The sequence below is a fragment of the Spermophilus citellus genome (assembly GCF_964194105.1).
Source record: "Spermophilus citellus genome assembly, chromosome: 4".
Classification (NCBI taxonomy): Eukaryota; Metazoa; Chordata; class Mammalia; order Rodentia; family Sciuridae; genus Spermophilus; species Spermophilus citellus.
In genome coordinates this window covers 52,727,094-52,752,655 of record NC_138185.1, presented here as the reverse complement: position 1 = coordinate 52,752,655, position 25,562 = coordinate 52,727,094, and the positions used below count along the sequence as shown (strand labels likewise).

The window sequence follows — 25,562 nt, the reverse complement described above, 5'->3', positions numbered from 1 at the left end:
AGGAGTAGGTATTTTTGCAGTTTTGAGTCCCCCCCCCCAAGGATCTGTTTTTCAGTACTAACTCATAATATCCACCAGGGTTTCATTCCAAGACCCCCTGTGCATACCACAATCTTTGGATACCCAAGTTCTTTATATGAAACAGAATAGTATTTTTACATAATCTGTTCAATCTCCCCATATACTTTAAAACATCTCCAGATGACTATAATACCTAATACAATGCAAGCATGATGTAAATTGTGGTTGTCCTGTTGTTTTCTGGAAAATGGCAAGAATGTACATATTCAGTATAGATGGGATTTAAAAAATATATTTTTAATCCAAGTTTGATTGAATCTGTGGATGCAGCATGTGTCAATAATGGAGAGATGAATATGCTTTGCTCAGGGGTTTGTTTGTTTTTTCAAATAGGCACCATTCTGCTTTCTTTAGCATTTTCACATTTGCCATTCTGTAGAAATTGTACATTACCTTGGAGTCATCCTTAACTTTTCTTTCTTTCAATCTCATATCTAAAGTTTCAGGAAATCCTGCAAATCATCCTCAATCCAATTAGCTCTCATTCCCTCCTCTGCTGCCCCACTGGTTCAAGCCACCATAATCTCTTCCATAAATTACTGTTTATATTCATTGGGGTTCTCCAAATAAATAGAATCAATGGGTATGTATATATACATAGATAAAAGCAGTTGTTTTAAGGAATGGGTTTACAGGATTTGTGGAGGCTTGCCACACCCAAACTCTGCAGGGTTGACCAGCAGGCTGTAGACCTTAAGAAGAGTTGCAGTTCAGTTCCAAAGGCAGTTTGCTGGTGAAAATCTCCCTTGAACAGGGGACACCTGTCTTCATTCTATTAAGGCCTTCAACTGATTGCATGAAGCCCATCCACATCTGGATAATGTTGAAAAATGTTTGATACAAAGCTTTATGTCTGATTCCATGTCTGCAACTATTGCCTTTGATCATACTGGGATGACTGTTGACTTAACAATGACCAGGAATGACCTAGTAAACAATGCCAAAGGGGAGGAGCATGCAGGGATCTGTCACTGTGGCATCCCATCTCCCCTCCTCTTCCAAGTCTTGGGGAACCCAGATATAAGTCTGCCACTTCCCTGGCATCACCCCAGCAACACCCAACCCCTCATCCTCAGAGCTAACTCCAGCTTCGTGCTTTGACCCATCTCACATTTCAGATGAGGCAGAAGTAAGGTCTTCAGCAGACATTTCCCTGGTGATTCTCCATAGAAACCAGAATAAGTGCATTCATGGAGTCCTGTCAGGATTTATGTATTTGTTTATTCCATTGTTCTTGGAATGGAATCCAGATTGTAGGCCTTTATGAACTGGCCCCTGTTGCTGGTTCCTTTGTCCTCCCTCCTGGTGGTCTGGTCCCAGTACCCTTCTCTCAGTACTGGGTGGGGGGCTATGTGCCCCCCTCCAACCTGGTTGACACCACACAGCCTTCCACCTCTAGCAGGAGAGCAGATCAGGCACCTGCAATGGAGAAGGCTCCCCACAGGTTCCCAGACTAGGGATTCCTCTTCCCAAGATGAGAAGTCACCCCTCACAGAGCTCTGCCTTGCACCCGGAGAGTGGGAAGTCCCTGCCCCTTTCCTTGTTGTTTTCCAGGTAACTGAACCAACAATTCAGTCTCCTTGTAAAGAAAATGCATCGTGTTTTCCATCAACCTGTTGGCTAGAACTCTTTTCAGAAACTCACAGCATTTTAATATAATTGTCTACTGATGGACGGAACTCTTATTTCTATGATTTGGCCCTGACTGTTTGTATGTGGTCGTTTGGTTTCCCCAGTAACAAATAACAGCAGGCAGCTGTGTGTAGGAAACACTTTGGGAAAGCATCCTTAGTTGTTCACCAAACCTTTAAGGAAAGTAGGCTTGGTTCTCACAGCAGAAAGGATGCATCTCTGTCTCATTTCCCTCTGGTGGGGGCCTGGGCTGGCTCCCCACCCCCACCATCCACCACTGATCTGCAGCCTCATTAGGACAAGTGTGGTTCTGTGCTTGGGCCTCCCTCCACCCCTACTCACCCCACTCAGTCTCCATAGTAAGGAGTGGGCCATGATTGAAGGTAAGGTTGGTTTCTTCTAGGCCCTGGCCCCTGAATGGACTCTGTGCCCACTTACCACATGCTTCTTTGTATTTCTGGAAGCCTAGCAAATGCCCTTCTTCCAGGGTTGGCAGAGCAGCTCTCTTCCTGCTGTTTCTACACTCATAGTTCCTAATTCCTTCTCCCTAGCTCTGGACTCTGGCTGCTATGGCAGGTCTAATTGTGTGCTTGAGTTGATTGTACTGCCCAAAAGCTCTCTTTGGCTCTGGAGCACCAACCTAGTTGTCAGAAGTGCCTGCTGTCTGCCCTGGCTGTAAGATTCCCTGGTGATCCCACTGTGGGTAAGTGCAGGCTACAGGGAACATTGGGATTATTGGCCTAGCACCTCTTCTCTAAAAACCTCCCCCCACCCTCAGTGTCGTCATGGTTACTGTAGGATTCCCCCAGTGAGGGACAGCATCAATGCACTTATTTGGATATGGCAATTAAGCCCAAGTTGACAAAAGACTCCTATTCCTCAGACTTGGCTCGGGGTGTCCCATACTGTCTCTCTCCATTGACAGAATTTGAAACTCAAGCTCAGCATGACCAGCTGTTGTGCTTCCCGATGTGTGAGGGAAGCCATGCTGCCAGGAGATGCAGGGGATGGCCAGCACAGAGATACTCACAGCGGCTAAGGCCTGCTTTTAGGGCCTGGCTGTGTCACCCAGTTCCACCTGGGACCTTGGATTCTCAGAATCAATAAATTCTCTTTTGTACTTAAGATAATGTGGGTTGGATTTCTATCACATACATCCCAAAGACCTACCTACCTCGTATTTCTTCACCTTGCTTTTCTATCCTCCTCAATAGTTTTTGTCCCCTTTGAGGATTTTAATCAGGAAAATGCATCAGAGTGAGCAGTGGCTATTGGTGTGTGACTCCTAGAGACCTTGCCTTTCTGTGAGAACATCTTTGACACAGGGAATCAGATTCTATGTGACTGTGCCATTGTGATAGAGGAAGTACCCGGGTGCCATGTGTTTTAAGACTAAGTTGGGGTGACAAATGCTAAGTTAGTTTTGTTTGGTTGTGTGTGTGTGTGTGTGTGTGTGTGTGTGTGTGTGTGTGCACGCACACGTGTACCAGGGATTAAACCCAGGGGTACTTAACCATTGAGCCAATCATCTCCAGCCTTTTTTATTTTTTTAGACAGGGTCTTGCTAAGTTGCTTATGGCCTCACTAAGATGCTGAGGTTGGCTTTGAACTTATGATCCTCCTGCCTCAGCTTTCCGAGCCATTGGGGTTATGGGTATGCATCACTACACCAGGCTAAGTTTTGCTTTTTGTCTTATTTGTTGTGGCAAATCTGGTACATCTGGTGTTCTTTAGGATCATGTATGCAAGACTACATAAGAATAGAAACAGAATGACAAGTGGAAGACTTGATTGATTGAATTTATCCTCCCCTGGCCCCTCTCCTTTCTCAACCAGAGATATCCAACTACAAAATAGTGAACCTCTGCATTTTCCAAGCCCAAAATATCTGTCTCCATGAATTGATAAATACATTTTATGTTTTGTGATGTATTAAAATGCTTGGATTAAAAGTGCCAAAGGAGGAACTGTGAAATGACTTATGGAGATCCTGAGAGTACTGCCAACATTACACCAGGGTCTTAAAATTACTCCTTATATTACACTGAGATCTCAATTAGGATTCTCCTGGTTATACGGGTGAAATTTTTATTTAAGGTGAAAAAAAGGATTTAATTATAGATTTGAAGGTGGTTCTACAAGTAGAAAAATCATAAGATCATGAAGTGGGAGCCTTAGATTGTGTTCCAGTGTTTACACACTTGAAAAGTGGGCAGTTTTCCAAACCTCACAGTGCTTTATCTAATTTTAAAATGGTAATAATGACATTTTCCTTTTGTTCTTTGACCTGACATTTTAAATGTACTTTGAACTTCTTGGGATAAAAAAAAAAACCTCTGTGTAAATATAAATGTTTTAATGTTATTAGCGGTGATTACAATAAATATTTAAAGTAAATATATACTCAACAAATATTTATTGCTTATCACCATTTTCCCTGAAACTCCAATAAAAGTAAATGATGTGAATTGACAATAAAGAAATATCAGGCATTAAAAAGACATTAAAGAAACAAAAGAAAAAGATTCAACAAAGAAGAAATGGACAGATGGGACATGACAGCAGTGTTCCAGTAGAATGAAAAGTGTGTTGTTGTGTGGTAAGTGGCTTAGGTTTATTTGTGCTTTCTTCACTGTGCAGCTGAGGGTGCAGGGTGGAACCAGGAAGAAATAGGCTGGTATCTATCTCAGAGCCCTAAAATGAGTCAGGGATTAGAGTTAACAGATATCTCTTAAGGAAGGGATGTGGATGGGGCAAAAATTAGAGGATTGATTTACAGTCTGGTCCCCTTGAGCCTACATAGGGACCATGCAGCTATGAAATCGTTCCTCTATAACTCCAATATTAAACAGAGATTGAACCAGAGAGACATTAGAGTGGAAAGATGCCAGGTATAGCAAAGCAGATGTGAGATAGGAGAATAAGATAGTTAGCATGAGATAGTCCATGCTGCAGTAACAACCATAAAGGCTTTACAATTCCAGTGGCTCAGTATAGCAGATTTGTTTCTTGCTTACAAAATGCCTGGTGTGGGCTGGATTATTTTCAAGGCAGCTTTCCTCTGATCACAAGGAGAAAGTAGAAGATAGGGCTGAGCAGGGGCTACCTCATACAGAGACAGATTCTGATGATGTTACCTTTTATGAAGACCACAGTGATTATGACCAGAGGAGGGACTTTTAGGAGAGTCCCTTTGGAAGCTGTGCCCTAGGAGGTCAGGACAGAATCTACAAAAACAGTGAAGAAAGAATGAAATTCATTTGTATTGTTGCATTTAGTTGTGTTTCCTTCATTCTCACTGCTATATAGTATTCCATTTTGCATGAGGTATATGTCCCCTTCATGCATCTTACTGTTGATGGACATTTGGGTTATTTTTCACTTGGCAATTATTACAAATAATGCTGCTTATATTGAAAATATATATATATATATATATATATATATATATATATATATATATATATATGTTTGTGCCTGCCTACCCCAAATATATATATTTGTGTACAACTATCAGTGAAATTCTGGCTGCATGCTTTCAACTTTAGTAGCTCATACTGAAGCACTTTCCAGAGTGATGGTTTCAGTTGACATTATCCCAGCAGTGTGTGTGTTGCTGTATTTTCTAGTGTCACCAATACTTGGTGTTGTCAGTCACTTTCATTTTAGCCAGAGGATGAGACATGATTGTCTCATGGTTACGTGATATAGATCTTCCTGGTTACATCATCATTGTTACCCCATGATTGTGTATCTGTCTTTTGTGAAGCTTGTCCCCATTTTTCATTGTGTTGTTTATAGTTTTCTTACTAACTTTATATGTTCTGAAAATGAGTCCTTTGCCAATAATTTGTGGTTTGTTGGATGGACATGCACACACGCACACACAAACACACACACAAGCATGCATATATATATATATACATACACACACATACACTCATTTGCATTCAGGGGCTTTCCTTTTTATCACAAAATAGTATTTTGTGGGGCTGGGGATGTGGCTCAAGCGGTAGCGCGCTCGCCTGGCATGCGTGCGGCCCGGGTTCGATCCTCAGCACCACATACAAACAAAGATGTTGTGTCCGCCGAAAACTAAAAATAAATAAATAAGTATTTAAAAAAAATAGTATTTTGTGTGTCCTGATTTTAAAAAGTTTTTCCTATCTCTGGCCACCAGAATTTTCTGTTATGTTCTAATAGCTTTATTATTTCCCCTTCCTCATTTAGCATCATAATATATTGAGGGTTAATTTTTGTAATTAAAAATGTAGTTTTATTTTTCTATATTCTATATACCCAGTTGATTCTGGGTTATTTATTGAAAAGATAGTCCTTTTCTCACAGCTGTATGATGCCATCTTTGTGACAGATGAAGTGTCCTTATGTCTGTAGTTTGCTTCTGAATTTTCTGTTTGATTTGATTGCGTCTTTTTGTCCATACTTGCATCAAGATCAAATTGTCCTAATAAATGTGGATTTATAAATAAGTCTTGGTATCTGGTAGGGTAAGCACTTTGCTCTTCTCCAAGAATCTTGGGCTGCTGGTGGCTGTGCATTTTCATGCTAGTTTTATAGTCACCGTCAAGTTCTACAAAGAAACCCTGCTGGAATTTTTGGTGAGATTATAATGAATCTATAAATGATTATGGGGACAATTGACATCTTGACCAAAGCATATATTCCAGCCTATAAACATTTATTTAGGTCTCTTTACTCTATCTCTCAATAATATTCTATTTTCTGAGTAGAAGCATATAAATAAATGTGTGGGTTGTTAGTGTTTTACGTGGTGTTTCAGTTATCTGTTACTACCACCAGCTACCTCTAGAGTTAATTTCTTGATTCCACAACACTTTATTATTCCCTAGGATTCTGAGGGTACTTCTTCTGCTGGTCTTGCCTGGAAACATTCCTTGGATTGCAGGCAGATTGTGGCTGGAACAGCTGAACGATTCACATTGTCCCACTCATTATTTGGAACTTTAATAATTGGTGGTGGTTGGGTCTCCCATAATCATTCAGTCCATAGTCTGGGCTGGGGGCTTCTGTCCATGGCAGGGGGAACCTACAAAAGAGAGGGTTTCAGAAGACACAGGCAGAGGATGCCAGCCTCTTGAGGCCTAGGCTGCAGAACTTACACAATGTAATTGTTGCCACATGCTTTTGCTCAAAGCAAGTCACATTAGAGGGGGCAGAGAAATAGCTCCTCTTGGTAGAAGAAATAGACACCCATGCAAGGGTACATAGGATAAGAGTATTGTTGTGTCTGTCTTTGGGAAAATGTGCCATATATGAAGTATGTTTTCATTCCGTTTTCTGTTTGTTCTTGGAAAATAGAAAAAAAAATACTGGTTTATGTATACTAACCATATATCCAGCTACTGTGATACACACACACACACACACACACACACACACACACACACACACACACTTTCTATTAGTTTAGCTTCTGCATTTTCCTGAATTTTCTACATTTATTATCAAGTCATTTAAAATCAAGTTAATTTTGTTTCTTTCTATTCAGCCTTCCCAACTTTATTTTTTCTGATAGTACTGGTGAGACTTCCAGTAAAATGATGAACAGAAGTAGCAATAGTGGATTTCTTTGTCTCATCCATCATCCTAGATGAAATGTTTTCAGTATTTCACAGTAGAGCCCATCGCACCTCACATCACTGCAATGAGCACCAACCTCCCAATGGATGAACAAACTTGGAGAACAAACTCACATCATACGCAGATCACAAGTTAACAGATATCCAGTGCCACTTTCCATATCTCAAAATTTTTTGTGTCATGTTTTATGCAGGTTGTTTGTAGTGATTGTTTAAGTTCCCTTTTATTTTAAGCTTGGCAAGTGTTTTGTTAGGCTGTTCTAAAATCATGAGTAGATTCTGGATTTTACCATACTACTTTTATTTCTTTTGAGAAGACCATAGGAGAGAAATCCTTTATTCTGTTAATATGGTGAACCAGCTTGATGGATGTTTTGAATGTTAAAACAACGTGTTTTCCTTATTATGACTCAAATTGCTCATGCTAACTCTTTTGATTTTGTTGATGTTTTGTTTAGTAGTTTTAATTATGTATTCATGATGTAGATTGGCCTTTAATCTTCATTTTTTAAAACATCCTTGTTATATTTTTATATTAAGGTTATGCTTTCTTCCTAAGACTGGGGAATAATAGCCCCTATTTTTTTTCTGTTTGGGAAGCATTTAGGACTTGTGTTGTTTCTTCTATAAATGCTCGGTTGAATTTACTCTGGAGTCATCTGGCCTGGAATTTTCCTTGAGGGAATGTTTTTGATTCCAGATTCAGAAACTCCCAGGACTATTCAAATTTTATGTTTCTTCTTGTATCAGTTTTATTTTTGTTGTGTTCTTGTAGAAATTTACCCATTTTCATCTATGTTTCTTAATGTACTGGTGAATGTTTCATATAATATTCTCTTGTTTATCTTTTAATATCTGCAGAGGAGTTCGTTACTATTAGGTTTTACCTTTGAGAAAGCACAGAGGTGGTTTCTCACTGACAGAGCCTGACATCCAGAGCTGGGGCACTGCTGGGGCAATTCTGACAGGGACAGTAAGTGAACAGGAGGAAGTAAATCCTTCCCTCCTCACTTTTCAGCCTATTTCCCTTGGCCTTTTTTGGAAGAGCCAAATATGAAACCATCAGCATCTGTTTTCTGTTACTGTAATGAAATACAGGGTGTGGATATTTTATAAGGAAGAGAGGTTTATTTAGCTCATCGTTCTGGAGGTTCACATGTATGGCACCGGCACCCTCAACAGTCTGGCTCTGCTGAGGAGTTCATGGCAGATAGCATCACAATGGGCAGGAGTGGGTATGAGAAGGAGTAGTCACATGGCAAGACAGAGAACCGGAGGTGGGGAGGGGCAAATCTTGCTCTTTTTATGACAACTATCTCATAAGAACTAACCAGGGTCCCTTGAGAATGCTCTAATACCTTTTGAGGAGAGTGCCCTCCATGCCCTAAACACCTCCCACTGGGCACACTTCCTATAGATCCTACTGCGCTTCACTTCCAACCCATGAGCCCTTGGAGGACAAACTCAAACCATATTAAGACCATACCACCATGTAAAAAAGAACATGGTGGTATGGTCTACATATGATATCCAATGCCAGTATTAGACAGTGGATTCGGAGTGGAACAATCATGGTTTAATAATCAGCACATTTCCTCACCCAAATATGCCCAGTACACTCTTCACCTCGTTCCGCATGGGGGAGAGCCTTGTAGTGATTCTTTAAACTCCATCTCCCCCACATAACTCTGCTTCTCCTTATTCTTAGAGTATGTCAAAATTATTTGGGACCAAGATCTTACGAAGAATTTACTTTTTTTCATTTCAAGAATCCTATGGATAATTGTATTATAATTTATATTTACACTATCATTGTCCATTAAGATTTTAAAAGTAAGTCCAGTCATGCAGTACATTTTGGTGAATAATAGGATCACATATGCAACAGCATTGGGACTGAAAGGGGCTGAAAAATTCCTAACATCTGGTATTTTTACTGTACCTTTCCTATGGTATGTAGGATTAGATAGACAAATCCCATTGTGTGATATCACCTATGAGATTCAGGACAGTAACATGTTGTATGTATTTGTAGCCTAGGAGCAATGGGCTGTACCATATAGCCTAGGTATGCAGTAGGCTATACCATTTAGATTTGTATAAAATTCATGTACGAGGACAGAATCTTGTTCACATGGGGACAGAATCGCCTCACAACACATTTCTTGGAGCGTAAGCACATTGGTAAGTGACACATTACTACACTACAAGACTCTCATTATTGATCACTGTACTCTATCTCTACCTCCCTTGGGTCCCTGTTTTGATTTGGTTCTTGGGCAAGAATATACAGTAGTATTTTTAGAGAGCACACAGAGAGAGTATGTGCTTTCTCACTCTTCATAATAATCTATTTTTCTATACTGACATAATAATAGCTGTCCTGGGTACAGAATTCTTGATCAGTTCTTTCTTCTCCCTAGCCAATAAGTGTTATTCCCTGGCCTATTTCTTTCCATGATTGCAGGTGAGAAATGTGATGTTAAAATGATTATTTCCAGAAATGACTTGTTCTTTCTGCCTAGAAGTTTATGTGATTTTTCTATTTTTGAAATTCAGAAATTTTGCCTAGATGTGTCTGATTTCTGCCTTTTCAGAACTCTTTCAAATCTTCAGGCTCCACTGGGTTTTTCCTTTGACATATTCCTTTGTTTATTCTCTGTCACAGTTTTGTGTTCTCCCCAGCTTCTATTATTTACATGCGATACCTCCAGCTTCTACCTCCCTGTCTTCATTTTTCATTTGTATTTTTAGTTCATTAACTTTTTGTCTTGTATTGTGTGACTCATCTTTCATTTAATCCCCCTAAAAAATAATTTGTTTTTCAGTGTGGATCATTCTCTTTTATTGTACCTCTGCTAAAATTCAAAATTAAAAAATCAAGCCTTATTCTGTCCTAGAAGCATTTTATCATGCTATAATAATATCTCCTTATGTGTTCTCATTATGTTTTTATTATATAGTCTATTTCTGTTTCTGCCATTAGTTCTGCTCCACAGTATCCATCTGTTCTAGAATTTGTCTGACTCCTTCCTTCAAATGACTCTACTTCTTAGATGGCATGTGTGTGTTTGCTTAGTCCAATCATTCTGTTGGGTGTAGAGTTTCCCATTGGGAAACTCATTTGGGCCCAGCTAGGGGTCTTGATAGCTGTAATCCCTCTCAGGCCATGGTGGATTGAGAGGAAGAGTTGGGGACAAATAGGTGGGATTGTTTTACCACTGTTGGGCTGGGGCAATTGGGCTGGCAAACTACATCATCTAGTTTTAGATATGGGAGAGGGGTGGGACAGTGTCTGTTTTCAGAATCAAATACAGCTGAATTGTCTTCAGTCCTGACTTACAGTTTCTCTTTCAAGGAGGATAGCTATGTCCTCCGAGCCCTCCCAGAACTGACACTTCAGTTGGGCCAGACAAGAGCCCTCTCTGCTGCTGGGGAGCTACCCATGTCAGGGGGTTAACTCCACTCTGGCCTGGGCAGCTGTTCTTTACTCTGGGCTCTGCCAGACAGACAGCCTCTCTCCAGACAGGCTGACCTTTGGCCATCAGATTCTTTCTGGACTCTGTTTCCTGATTTCAGCTCCCTGGCATGGGCTACGGGGGGTCAACAGTTGGCTACCCTTTGGACATACCCCCACTCTGGCAGCATCAATGAACACAGGAGGCCAGAGAGCGTGTGACTGGTTTTCTTGAGGCTTTCCAAGCACAGCTGTGTCCTAGCCATCATCATATTGGGATCAGGAAACAAGGCCTGATTTGAGGTGCTACATGAATCTAGGCAACAAGGACAGATGTATTACTGAAAGCTTTCAGAGCCTCAGGTTTTAACTTCCTGTCATGTCCTCCCAAGCAAACAGGGGACCAAGGTTTTAGCATAGTGAGATCTTAGGAGACAAGGATCAATTACAGGCAAAGTGACAAGGCAAGACCTCAATGCCAGCCCATCTGGTGGGTGGAGAAGCAGTGACTTGTTGGAGTGAAGGAAGCAGCTGAAGAGTAGTTGGGAGCTTGGGCTGACCCCTGTGTTCAGCATGCAGTGGGAAAAGAACTCCTTGGTAGGTGAACCACGGCTGAGGACAAACATCATTCAAGCTAGGATGACACCCATGAAATATAAGGGCACATCTTCACGACTTCCAAACAAACCTGTCTTTCTAACCTACAGACTTGAGCTATCTGGGCAAACCATAGACTCCCCCCCTTTTCCAGACCCCAGGTAACATCTAGATGTACTTTTGTCATGGAGTTGGAAGCCAACTACCAACCTGAAGCCTTGCACCACTTCCTGAACAGCAGCATTTCACACTCACATTCAAATTGGCACACAGCCCAGTGACTGGGCTTCATGGCTTCAGCAGGTAAGATATGTGAACAACCAGGTGATAGGTCCCTCCCATTGGGACTGCCCAGTCTACAGGTGCCAACTGGTAAGTTTTGGGGGTTGCTCTTGGTTGCAAATGAAATAAAATCCACCTCACAAAAGTTTAAAGAACAAAGGAGGTTATCATGTCAAATGGTAAGTGCAAAGGGTGGCTGCTGCAGTTGTTTCAGGAGCCAGGCAAAGTCTAGCTTTCCACTCTGCCAGCTTCAATGTGTTCATGTGTTGGCTTAGCTCTTTGCATTCATGAGCCGATTGCCAAGCCGATTGCCACTGCTTGAGGCAATACATGCAGGTACAAAATGTTCAGTAGAAGTTCTTTCTTTCTTTTTTCCCAATGAACCTCTTTTTAAGAGCAAGTAAACACTTTTCAGATGTCTTCAAATATATCCCTCACAACTCTTTGACTAGAGTGGGATCACATGTTCACTCCTAAATCAGTCACTCTGTTATTTAACTTCCATTTAATGGGCTACATAATTTATTTATAAACTTAGAAAATGTTCTTTAGTGAGACTTGCCAAGGAAAAATATGGATGAATATTAGTGTTAAATGGCAATGAGTTGGGCTGAATTTCTGTAAAGTTGCATCTAATAATCACACTAGGCACAAACAATTAAGTGTAACAGATGTATCCATATTAATTAAGCACTATATGAAATTTCCCAGTACATACCTCTTAAATGACCAGAATAAGAACCACATTCAATTAGTTGATTTGCTTAGAGGTAAATGTGAAAGAAAGAAAGAAAATACCTGCACTAACAGTATGAACCCCTTGGATAATTATAAACAACTGAGTTGCTTAAGAAAATTTCATTGGCACATTTTTAATGATTGGTTGGATCCAAGGAAGCAGTTAATTAGTTAATGTTTGCTTTTCCTACATCATCTCTCTCAAGCTTGTCGGATTAATAAAATCTTTAAAATAAAAATTGAAAAAGCCATGCTTCTTAAAAAAAATAAATAAATAAATAAATAAAGATGCCCTGATGCATTCAGCCAGATTAAGAAATGGTGTTGCCAACCCAAGAGAGAAGAAACCTCCAGGAGAGCAGGCTCCCTCCCTTTGTATGCATTTCGGGTTGCCCTTCCCACACTGGCTGCTGAAGCACAGCTGCAGCCAAGCCAGTATAGACACAGCCAAGCAGCAGGTTCCTTCTGCTTTCTTCCTTCCCAGACAAATGTGACTCACCTGTGCGGGGCTTTTTTCCTGTCTTAGCCAAGGTGCTGTTAGGTGTTTGTCAGTTACCATATTTGGATCTAACTGGTTGCTGTTTTTTCCAGATATCACAGGGTCCATTCTGTCTTACCTATTTTCTGCTTCTTCCTTCTCCAGTTCCTTCTTTGTACTTCCTTTCGTCTAATTTAGATTAGTTGTTTACTCCCTGAAATGCCATTCTTTTCTTATTTTCTCTATTCAAGGCTTTTGACAGCTCCACACAGCCGTCAAAATATCTCATGCAACTACAGGAAAGGAGTTGGAGAGAAAACTGAAGTTTCCATTAATTTTGGAATTCTGGGCATTTATTACAAAGCAGCAGTTATGTTGCTAGACTTTCTAAACAAGCGGTTGGTCAAATTCTCTACTTAATGAGAAGGCCATGCATGATTCATTCATTTTTAGGGAATTAGAGATAGGTCTTTTAATCCTTTAATAGAAGTAAACATGGCAGATTCAATTTTTTTTAAAACAGAGGTATTGTAAGATCATATACACACATGTCTCAGGGTTTTCACTGTGAACTGCAGATTTATCAAAATAAAAAATGTGAAAATATGGTTCTGAACAAGCTTTACTCATTTAAACAGTTTTTTATACAAGAAAAGCAATGATCACATTGCTGCAACACATTTACTTTTTGTCCAGATGAGCAAAAGACAGTTCAGGCAAGAGATATAGGACAGAGTGCCTAACTTTCTTGTCCCTTCAGGTGAAAAGATATTTATATCAATTCTAATGTTCATGTAAAGTTTTCAAAAATAGCTTTGTGGAGCAGTATTATATTTGTCCACTTTAATTTTAAAAAATGACTGTTGTTGCTAGTATTACAATTTTGCAAGAAGATTATCTTTTTCTACCAAATGAGCAACTTCAGAAGGTATATTGGGAAATCCGGTCAGTCAGCTGAGTAGACTGAACCCTGTGGTCAGTGGAGTGACATCTCTCTCCTCAATCATTCTGAGTTTTTATTAAGTTTCATCATCATGATGTATTTCTTATAAAACCTCACTGTTCTCAGCTGTCATATTTAGCAAACTGTGAGAATTTGATTTAATAAGAGGAAGACCTAAAAGAGGTGGTGTGTTGTCAGCTTTCCATCACTGACAAAATACCTGAGATAACAACTTAAAGGAGAATGGGTTTACTTTGGGTTCAAAGGTCTCGGTCCACCATTGCTTGGCCACATTCCCTTTGGGCCTGTGGCAAGGCAGCACATCAAGGTGGGGGTACTTGCTAGAGGAAACTGCGCACCTCATGGTGATCAGGAAGCCAAGAGAGAGACATGAAGGGGTAAGGTTCCCACTGTCCCTTTCAAGGGCACACTCTCAGTGATCTAACGTCCCTCCTGATAGGAGCCACCTCTAAAGGTTTCCACCACCTTCCAAGAGAACCACAGACTGAGATGAAGCCTTTACCACATGGGCCTTTAGGGGACATTCAAAATCTAAACTACAGCCTACTGTTTTAAGTGAGACCATGTGAAAGTTTAGATCCAAAGAGCAACAGGTGTGGACATAATATTGCATTTGACATCTTTTTTATTGGTTCTTTTTAGTTATATATGACAGTAGAATCCATTTTGATATAATTATACAAGCATGGAATATATATTTTTCTAGTTAGGATTCCATCTTGTGGGTGCACATGATGGTGGGATTCACTGTGATGTTTTCATATATGCACACAGAAAAATTATGTCAGATTCTTCCACTGTCTTTCCTTTTCCTATCTCCCCTTCCTTCCCTTTTTCCCCATTGTCTAAACTACTGAACTTCTATTCTCCCTGCCCCCATTATTGAGTTTTAGCTTCCACATATCAGAGAAAACATTTGCCTTTGGCTTTTGGGGACTGGTTATTTTATTTCACTTAGCATGATAGTGTCTACATCCATCCATTTACTGGCAAATGTCATGAATTCATTCTTCTTTATGGCTAAGTAATACTTCATCTGTATATAAACCACACTTTCTTTATGCATTCATCCGTTGAAAGGCACCTAAATTGGTTCCATAGCTTAGCTATTGTGAATTGAGCTACTATAAATATTGATGTGGCTGCATCACTGTAGTATGCTAGTTTTAAATCCTGTGGACATATTCAGAAGAGTGAGATAACTGAGTCAAATGGTGGCTCTGTTCCTAGATGATGATGATGATGATGATGATGATGATGATGATGATTTTATGTGGTGCTGAGGATTGAAATTAGGGCCTCATGCATGCAAGGCAAGTGCTCCACCACTGAGCTACAACCCCATCCCCACATTCCTAGATTTTTAGGAATCTCCATACTGCTTTTCAGATGGTTGCACCAATTTGCAGTCCCCACCAGCAATGTATGTGTGTGCCTTTTTCTCTACATCCTTGCCAACATTTGTTGTTACTTGTATTCTTGATAATTGCCATTCTGACTGGGTGTTTGACATTTTAATTCATTGTGTGTTTTTAGCTGTTTAGTTTCATTTTGTTTTTAATTAGAGTAGATCTTGCCTTCAGCACTGTGTGGGGAATTTGAAAACTTGCCCCCAAAACAAGGGTAAAGAATTGAGTTTAAAACAACACAGATTATAAATGTATCTATACTTATTTTCACAGATGTTAATTTGTTTTGAATTTTTTTGGGGGTAGGGGGTACTGGAGGTTGAACTCAGGGGCACTCAACCACTGAGCCACATCCCCAGCCCTATTTTGTATTTTATTTGGAGACAGGGTCTCACTGATCACTGAGTTGCTTAGTACCTTGCCATTGCTGAGGCTGGCGTTGAACTTTCTCGACCCTCCAGTCTCAGCCTCCCTAGCTGCTGGGATTACAGATGTGCACCAGGGTGTCCAGTTTACTTTGAACTTTTGTGATTATCTTGGATTGGTTTAGGGCTGGGGTTGTTTATACAGCCTCTAAAGCCTCCCTTTGTGCATGACTCTCACAGGAAGCCAGGAGGCACTAGGAACAACCAGAGCCCCCTTTCCTCCATGTTATTTCATCATAAATACTGAAGTTTGATGACCCCAGTGTAGTCTTGAATGGAGGCCCTGTTTGTTCTAGAGGTCACAAAATTATACAGAGTTATGTGACCAGATTAGGAAATTCATCATATTACCACCAGATGTTCTAAGAAACTCAGGATGTTCCAGCTTGCTGCCATCTAGGAAATAAAGGACCAGGCAGTTCTTTGAGAAATGTTAACTGTGAGGATGGACTTTCTGTTTTCCTTCCAACATGCATGGATGATTTTTTCAATTTTGAATTCTTTCATAGAATAATTGTATTTTCCATTTGAAAGAGGTTGCCTCCCCCAACCTTGCATTTCTGTAGGACTCGGGGCTAGAGTCCAGGCCAATTGGAAGCTGTCTCCCAGGAAGGACCCAGAGGAAGTTGGTGGCAGAGTAGGGATGAAACTGCTTTCCCTTAGTGTGCCCCTTAACTGTCTTAAGTACAGATAAGCTTGCTTCCTGATGCTGACAGAAATCATTATTTTCACAGAGGACTTGACTCTGTTGCAGTTTGGTTTAACTTTATAATAATTCTTTTCTGTGGCTGTTGATCCAGAAAGTCTGTATCCATTCGATGGTTCTCACTGCTGGTTTATGAGTCTGTCTTTCCTGTTTCATCTCATTATACTTATTAGAGATTTTCAGCTTGACCTTCTGCAAGTTTTTTAAAAAACATTTTTATTTAACTATTTAACATATCATAAAGTACACCTGTTTAAAGTATAAAAGTTAATGTTCTTTCAGCATATTTACTATTATGGAACCATCATCATCTAAGTTTTATGATATTTTCATCACCCCAAAGAGAAATCTCATACCCATTAGTTGACTCTCCCCATTTCTCACCTCCCTACCAGCCCTGCATCATTAATCTTTCTGCCTTTATGTATTTGACTCTTCTGGACATTTCATTTAATAAGTGTTATATAATACATTGTCTTTTTAAAGTAGCTTCTTTCATTTAGCACAATATTTTTAAGGTCCATCCAATTGTAGTATGTATCAATACTTCAGCTTTAATTTTTTTTTTCTTTTTGGTTCTAGGGATTGGACTCAGGGACACCCCACCACTGAACCAATCCCCAGTCCTTTTATTTTTTGAGATGGAGTCCTTGCTAAATTGCACAGGCTGGCCTCCAACTTGAGATCCTCCTGCCTCAGCCTCCCAAGTTGCTGGAATTACAGGCCTGCATACTGTGCTTCACAGTACTTCATTTTTTATAGCTAGAAAATTCTTATATTTTTGGAGACATATCTCTTTAAACTATTTTCCCACTTTTAAAATTTGAGATTTGTTTTATTCACTTGTAGGAGTTATTTATATATTCTTATCACATAGATACATGACTTGAAAATGTTTTCTCTCAGAATGTGTCCTTTCATTTTCCTGAGAGTGTCCTCTGACACACAATACTTTTCAGTTTTAATGAAATACAACTTATAGGTTTTTTGGTCTTGAATCTGAGACCCTTGCTCAACCCAAGGTCATGAGAATTTACTCCTACATTTGCTGTAAGAGGTATAGTGGTAACTCTCACATTTAGGCTTATGATTCATATTGCATTGATTTTGTGTATGGTGGCAATTTGGGGTCCAAATTCATTTTTGATGCCAGTTCCATTTGTTGTTTTCCTATTGAGTTGTCTTAACCCCTCCTGAAAATTGGTTTGTTGTAGATGTGGAAGATTGATTATAGTTATTTCTGGAGTACCAGTTCTATTCCATGTCTCTGTATGTGTATTAGTTTGCTATGGCTACCATAGGAGACTACCACAGATTAGGTGGCTTACCCAACATAAATCTTTCTCATGGTTCTGGAGGCCATAAGTCCAAGAATAAGGTTTGGTCTCTATTAAGGCTTCTCTCCTTAGTTTGCAAAATGGCGAGCTTCTCACCATGTCCTCATGTGACTTTTTCTCTGTGCAAGCACATTACCAATGCCTCTCCCTCTTTTAAGGACGCGAGTCCTATTGGATTAGAGGCCCACCCCAAAGGTCTCATTTTAACTTAATGTATTAAAAGATATTACCTCCAAATATAGTTACAACCTGAGGTACTAGGAATTGGAACTTAAACATGTGCCCTTTGTAGAAGACACAGTTCATGTTATAATAATATGTGCCAGTGCTGTTCTGCCTTGATTACCTTAGTGGCATAGTAAGTTTTGAAATCAGGAACGTGAATCCTCAAATTTTGTTCTTTCTCAGGATTATTTTGAATTATTCTGAAGGTTATTCTGAATCCCTCCATTTCCATGTGAACCTTAGAATCAGCTTGTCAATTTCTGAAAAAAAATCAACTTTTTGTTGATAAGGTTTTGATAGGGATTGTCTTGAATCTATAGATTAACTTGGTTAGTTAGTATTGACATCTTCATAAGATTGTCTTGTGACTCATGAACACAGGATATTTTCCATTTATTTACATCTTCTTAAACTTCTTTCATTGTTTTGCACTTTTTATGGTATAAGTTTTTCACTTATTTTAAAAACTTTATCAGTAAGTCTTTTATCATTTCAATGCTATCATTTGTGGAGCTATTTTCTTAATTTCATTTTCAGATTATTCATTGCAAGTGCAGAGAAAAAAAATTTTTTGTACCTATATCTTGTATCCTACAATCTTGTTGAACTTATCGTTCTAATATTGTTTAGGAAATTCCTTGGGATTTTCCACATGCAAGATAATGTCATCTACGAACAGATAGTTTTACTTCTTCCTTCCTAATCTGGATGCCTTTAATTTCATTTTCTTGCCTAATTGCCCTGGTTGGAACCTCCAGTACAATGCTGAATAAAAGAGGTGAGGTGGGTATCCTTTTCTTGCTTTCTTAGCATAAGAGCATTCAGAGTTTCACCCTTAAGTATGATGTTACTTATAGATTTTTATAGATGGCCTTTATTACATTGTGTAAGTTTCTATCTAGTTTTCTGTGTTTTTAGCATGAAAGCCTGTTTGGATTTTGTCAAATGCTTTTATTGCATCCATTGAAACCATCATGAGGTTTTTCTCCTTTATTCCTCTTAATATAGCATATCATATTAATTGATATTTCTGATACTAAACTAACTTTGTATGTCAGAAGTAAATCCCATGTGGTCATGGTGTATAATTTTTTAATATATTACAATAATTTGTTTGCTAGCATTTTAATAGGGATTTTTTTTTCTATATATTTTTGAGGATCTGTTTTTTTTCTTTGCTTGTGATATCTTTGACTCCAGTACTAAGATAATGCTGGACTCATAGAAGAAGTTAGGAATTGGTCCCTCCTTCAATATCTGAAAAATGTGGAACAGGGTTAAACTTAATTCTTTAAATGTTTGGTGAAGCCATCTGGACCGGAATTCTTCTTTGTGGGAAGTTGTGAAGTTACTAATTCAATCTGTTTTAAAGTTACTAATTCAATCTGTTTCATTGTTGTAGGTCTATTCACATTGTGTTTTAAAATAAACTGCATTCATCTGTGTCTTTCTAGTAACTTCCCCATGCTTCTAATTTATCTTGTTTTTGACTTAATTGTTCACTGCTCATAACATTCCCTTATATTTCTCTAGAAGTAATGTCCCTTTTTTTCTGGCTTTATTATTTATTCTCTCTTTCTTGATCAGCAGAACCAAAAGTTTTTCAGTGTCATTGCTTCTCCTTCAAGTTCTTGGACCATCTTTTATATTTTAATTTTTCTTAATCACCTGTGCAAGATTTTGTACTCCTTCCTTTGCTTTACAGGACATCTTTTTGAGAGTCACTGGAAAAGTATTAAATTGCAAGTGCTGAGAAGCTCAGCAGTTTCTGGTAAAGCGGGCTATAGTGAATCAAAGGGCACATTATTTACATGTCTTCAAAGTATCATGAAATTATCTCTTAGAGTCCGGGACTCATAAGTGGAAAACTGCTACCTCTCCTAACCTCAAAGCCCAGCAGCTTTTGACTTGCTAGTTAGTTTACTCCTCAGCAATTGGTCAACACTCTGGGACTTAGCCTCAGAAGAGATAGATGTGGACTCTCAGGAGAGACACAGACTTCTACCAGCTTAGACCTCAAAAGGTACCAGGCTATCCTAGCTCTTCCTAAGCCTTGGGACAGGGCTTGCCTTCTCATTAAGCACCCAAGCTCTCACTTTTTACATCTCAGGGTAAAGCCCTGTGCTAGTCTCCTCCTCTGCAGATCTTGGAGAGCCCATAATCTCTGATTACACTCCAGCCCTGAAAGCATGCTTGCTCTCCTTGTTTGTCCTAAGGAGGGAGCCAGGAAGGGGACAGGATCCAAGACAGGGGACCTGTGTAAATTCATCATATCCCAGGATTCCTGAAATCACATATAGTTCTTTATGATTATTGTATACCTCAGGACTACCAGCTGTGCATACATTGGATCTTCTTGTCTGCTTAAATATTTTTATTATTTTTCGATTCACATATTTGTTCATATTTATGAGGTACAATGTGGTATTTTGATTCATCCCTTGAATGTTTTTCTCTTAATTATTTTCATTTATTTTTCCTTTCTATTTCAGTGTGTTCAGTTTTCTCAATACCTATTTGCATTGTCCCCTTCTGGATATTAGCTTTGTCGATTCTCTTTCATGACCTTGCCTTGTGAGTACAGTTCTATTTTAGGCTAAAGTGTAGCCTAAAATAATGAGGTTTCTGTCATCTTGCATAAACAGTAGAAAAATTCTTTGGGTTGAATTTGAACAACACAGATACCCTGGAGTAGCAGATGCCTTAAAATACAATCATAAATTGTGTAACAATATTTCATTCAATGATGGACTACATACATGACAGTGGCCCCTAAGATCATATTGCCTAATGACATCAGAGCCATCTTAATTTGTGTAAATACACTCTATGATGTTTGTCCAATGGTGAAATTACCTAACAATGCATTTCTTAGAACATCTACCCATCATTAATCCATCTATGAATATATATTCCAAGTGGTCTGTAACTACTTCCCTCAGAGGGAAATCACCACCTTACCTCATATCTACATTCTGTATTGAAAACCACAGTCCCTCATGGCTTGCCTCTTTCTATGTACTGCCTGCAGCTGAAATTAAAAGCATATTCCTCAACCACAGAATACTGTGAAAAAACAACAATATCAAATTGTATTCAATTCACCTTTTGTGACATTCAAAAATCCTTTTTGGTGGTATTAAACTTTTCAAGCTCCATTCCTGTGAAACAATGTGTCATTTCCTGGTATTCAGTTTCTTGTGCATAGTGGGTTTAGCTATTGACTTAGCCAGAATTTGTTCAGTTGGAAGTAACAGGAACCAACTCAAAGGAGATTATGTAAAAGCTGATGCTCCAGTAACTCAGAATCTCCAAGAGTCTAACCTTGAACTCAGGATCTAGGGATTCAGGTGGCAGCATTAGAACTGTTTTAGTCATCTTTTTTTTTTTTTTTTTTGCTGCTATACTAAAAGACCTGACAAGAACAATTTTAGAGGAGGAAAAGTCTGGGGGCTCACGGTTTCAGAATGTTGCTGAAAGCTTGGTCCTTGTTCCCAATGTCAATCCAAGAATCAGGACATGGTTTTGAAAAAAAAGGAAAAAGAATTTTTATTGCTTTACCAGCAAAGGAGAAACACTGGACCCTGTCCCAAAGGCTGTGATTCTGCTTATCTGTAGGAAGGAAAGGGGCTTTTGAAGAGGTGACTCAAAGGCTATACTCCGTGTGTTCTCTGTTGGAAATGTAATTCACTTGTTAATTTGGGAGATAGTCCTTTTTGAGATCCTCTGGTACAATCCCCAAAATCTGGATTATTTGATTCCTATGCGGCCTGAGTGCTAAAGGACAAATAACTCTGCCTAGGATGGAGATTAGGGAGGAGCAGGGAAACAGGAAGAGAAAGAAACAAGTCCATTTGAAAAATAAGTTGCAGTGGCAGAGCAGCAAGGGTTTTATTCAAAGCATAAAGTGAACCACTGTTACAAGAGGTCTCAGTCCAAAAGGGCCAACTTGATTGCCCTGTGCCCAAGGTGTGACAGTGTTACAGAGTGCACAAGAATTACAGATCATCATGCTTATACAGCCAAATTGAAAGGGAAAAAGGTCCTTTAATGAGCAAGCCACGCAAGTGACTGGGAGCAGGCTAGCCCCCTCAAAGAACTCCCAGCACTTGAATTTTGGAAGTACAGAGTTTATAAAGGCAAAAACCACAGGAAAAATTGAGCCAGATGTAAGTCAGAAAGACCTTGTTGAGATAGATATTTTGATTACATGAGAGAATTGTTTTGATTATACATTTCAGAGTCATTTTTATTATACATCAGGACCATCGTCAGGGCTGAGGGGAAGGTCCTATGGTACTGTCAACATAGATACAGCTGTCAGGAGGCTGAAAGAAAACATTTTAAACAAGCATAAAATGGAGTCAGGTCAGAACAAATGGCGTTTACTTTGGTTCTTTTACATTTCAGCAGAACCTCATGTTGAAAGAGTGTGGTGGAGGAAAGCAGCTGGGGACATAGTACCAGGAAGCAGAGAAGAGAGAGCTCTGTTCAACAAGGACAAAATACAAACCCCAAAGGCATGTCCACAGTGACCCAACCTCCTCCAGCCACACCCTACATACCCACAGTTACCACCCAATTAATCTATATCAGTGTATTAATGCACTGATTATGTTAAAGTGCTCATAACCCAATCATTTCACCTTTACACTTTCTTGCATTGTCTCACACATGAGCTTTTCAGAAACACCTCATATCTAAACCAGAACAAACTATTTCTTCATCTCTTAGAGCTCTTGTGAAGCAGCTTCACCATGAGATGGATTATCCCAAAGCAACAGTACAAATGGCTAGGCTTTTGTTACCCTGCAACTTGTTAGCTCAGTAGAAAGAGAATCTGTATGAGCTCCCAGGAGGGATGCAGATTGGCCTTCCCAGTCAGTTACCAAAGTCTTCTACAGTTGTAAAGAGGCAATTCCTAAAGGGAACAGATGCAAAACAGGGAGGGGCAGGGACCAAGAAAACAAAAGCAAATCTTATTGGCTACTATAGAGACCTTGTATAGGCCTTAATGATTTTCATAAAGGCCTGGGTAACTGGATGATTTGCATTTCTTACAAAGTGTCTAAAGGTCTGGGCCAAATGGCTGCAGTGCTTGGAAAGCACTCCCTCTTCTAGCAATCCAGGAAAGCCATGCTACTGTTTGATTACAAAGTGTGTGTTTAGGAGGGACAAAATGTTATTATGAAGACTACCAAGTACTCTAAGTGGGAATATCTTTGTTAAGAATAGGTGGACCCTTTTGTTGCAGTGAGGGGTCAGAATGAATGGACCCAAGGAATTTTATTTCACCATTAAAAATCTGGATTGTGGGCTGGGGATGTGGCTCAAGCAGTAGCGTGCTCGCCTGGCATGCGAGCGGCCCGGGGTTCGATCCTCAGCACCACATACAAACAAAGATGTTGTGTCCGCCGAAAACTAAAAAATAAATATTAAAATTCTCTCTTTCTCTCCCTCTCTCTCCCTCTCTCTTTAAAAAAAAAAAAAAAAAAAATCTGGATTGTTTTCCCTGCTATCTACCCAAATAGTATTTGCCACTGAAGTCTTTGCACACATGCTGTGCATTGTCCCCTTTTCATCCACTGGAAAAGGTGGGGAAGCTGCTCACAAATGCTGGCTGCATGCTTTGATCACTGCCTTTCTTCTCCCAAAAGTCCTCACCTGCTTTCAGCACTGTGTTGCTATCAAAAAATTTAAAATGTTGCTGTGGATCTACAAGAAATACTAATGAATGAAGAGGAGAATCTAGTAGATAATAAAGATGATTAGAGCTTCTAGGCAGCCATTTGCTACCAAGGAGATGAAATAAAGCATTTAATTACTTAGAGACATTTAAAGAGCAATTGGTCTTAGGCATTTCCTTGCTCAATGCATTTGAAATCTTAGCTAGCTTAGATTTTACCTCAAAGAATTTCATTTTTTTTTTCTTTTAGGTCTGTCAATAACAGCAAGGAGGTCATTAGCATAAAGTATTTGAAAATTTCTTTTCTTTTTAAACCATTTGTCTTTGTTACTTCACTCCTTATACATAAAGTCACAAATGCTATGTTCCAAATCACGTAGAATTTATCGAAAATTTGAATTGCATAACTTCTATGGCATTATGTCACCATGAAGTTAAACTTCAGTGAGGATATAATTTTTTCCCCAAGCAAAGAAATAAAAATTGAATTTTATTTTAAAAAATAAATGACTCTAATATTTCCTTGACATATAGCTCCAGAACTTTCCCTGATTTTGATACGTGCATGTGTTTCACTGCAGTGAACATCTTTTTACTAAGGGGTAGCAGAATATGCCTCCCAAAATATGCCACTTTGGCATAAAGATTACTTTGAGCTAAAGGCACTTGAAAAACAGCAGATGCACGAAGGGCATTCTAGTCTCCTCTTTTCTTCCTGGGAATAGGAGATTAAAAACTCCCATGTGCAAAATGCCTTTCCGGTACCAGCAGAAAAGAAACATTATTCCATGGGGAGCCTTAGCCAAGAGAATTCTGTACAAACAAACCTTGTTAAAATAATTATCTTCCCTTAGATCCCCATATAATTTACTCCTTTTCCACAACTACTTCTCTTTGTTCAAATATAAAAGAATTTAGGTTTTTCTACTTCTCTATATCATCATTTCCTTATAAGAGCGCCAATGACATGTAGTACTTAAATATGTACATTTTTGCCGGGTGCGGTGGCACACACCTGAAATCCCAGTGGCTCAGGAGGCTGAGACTGGAGGATCTCGAGTTCAAAGCCAGCCTCAGCATGCAGTGAGACCCTGTATCTAAATAAAATACAAAAACAGGGCTGGGGATGTGGCTCAGTGGCTGTGTGCTCCCTGGTACCAACAAAACAAAACAAAACAAAACAAAGTACTCTTTTTCTCCTGTTAATCTGTCTCATACCAATTTAAATCTCAGGTCTAGCTGGCACTCTTAAGAGAGTAAAGTTTTGCTTCCCCTATACCACATACAACTTTGTGTAGCACTCGTATATTTTCCTTAACATAAAGTCCCTAGAAAGAAAAAAAAATATTATCAACTATTCTGCCAAGTGCTAAGTACTTGACAAACCTATCTCAATCTTCTGAAGCCAGGATTAGTGGTCTCATTTTATTGATCTGGAAACCAAAACTTGGGGTATTGGTAACTTTCCCAGTGTCAGAACAGGTCTCTAATCTAGAGCCATTTGATTCCAAAGCTTTTACTTCTTCAAGAACACCGTTGTCTGTGTTCTCTTTGCCTGTTTCTCCACTTGTTAGAAGAGAAATTCAATAAACACACATGCCTCAATGAGTTGTTTGGGGGAGTAAATGAAGCAGTACCTGAAGACCACTTCAAAGAAGATCTGAACCATAGTTACCTTTGTAAAACCATTAGCCATTGTAATTTATACAAACTATTATTAATGTTATTACCACCCCAATTTCTACCCAAACATGTATGGCTTTCAGTGTTAATCTGAAGTAGAATGTGGGTTTGGGTGACTTCCCCACGCATTATCTAAATTTCAATCTAATGCTATCCACCTTTGTAAAATCATTAGCTGTTATTAATTGTATTTATTGCCACAATTTCTACCCAAAATATTCAGGTCTCCCAGAGTGAGGTG

At 39.2% G+C, this 25,562-nt stretch overlaps 1 protein-coding gene across 1 annotated transcript in view; it reads left to right on the top strand.

Annotated features, from left to right (window-relative positions):
- ENTREP2 (endosomal transmembrane epsin interactor 2) overlaps nt 1-25,562 on the top strand; it is a 450,066-nt gene that overhangs the window by 293,165 nt on the left and 131,339 nt on the right. The window lies entirely within an intron of this gene.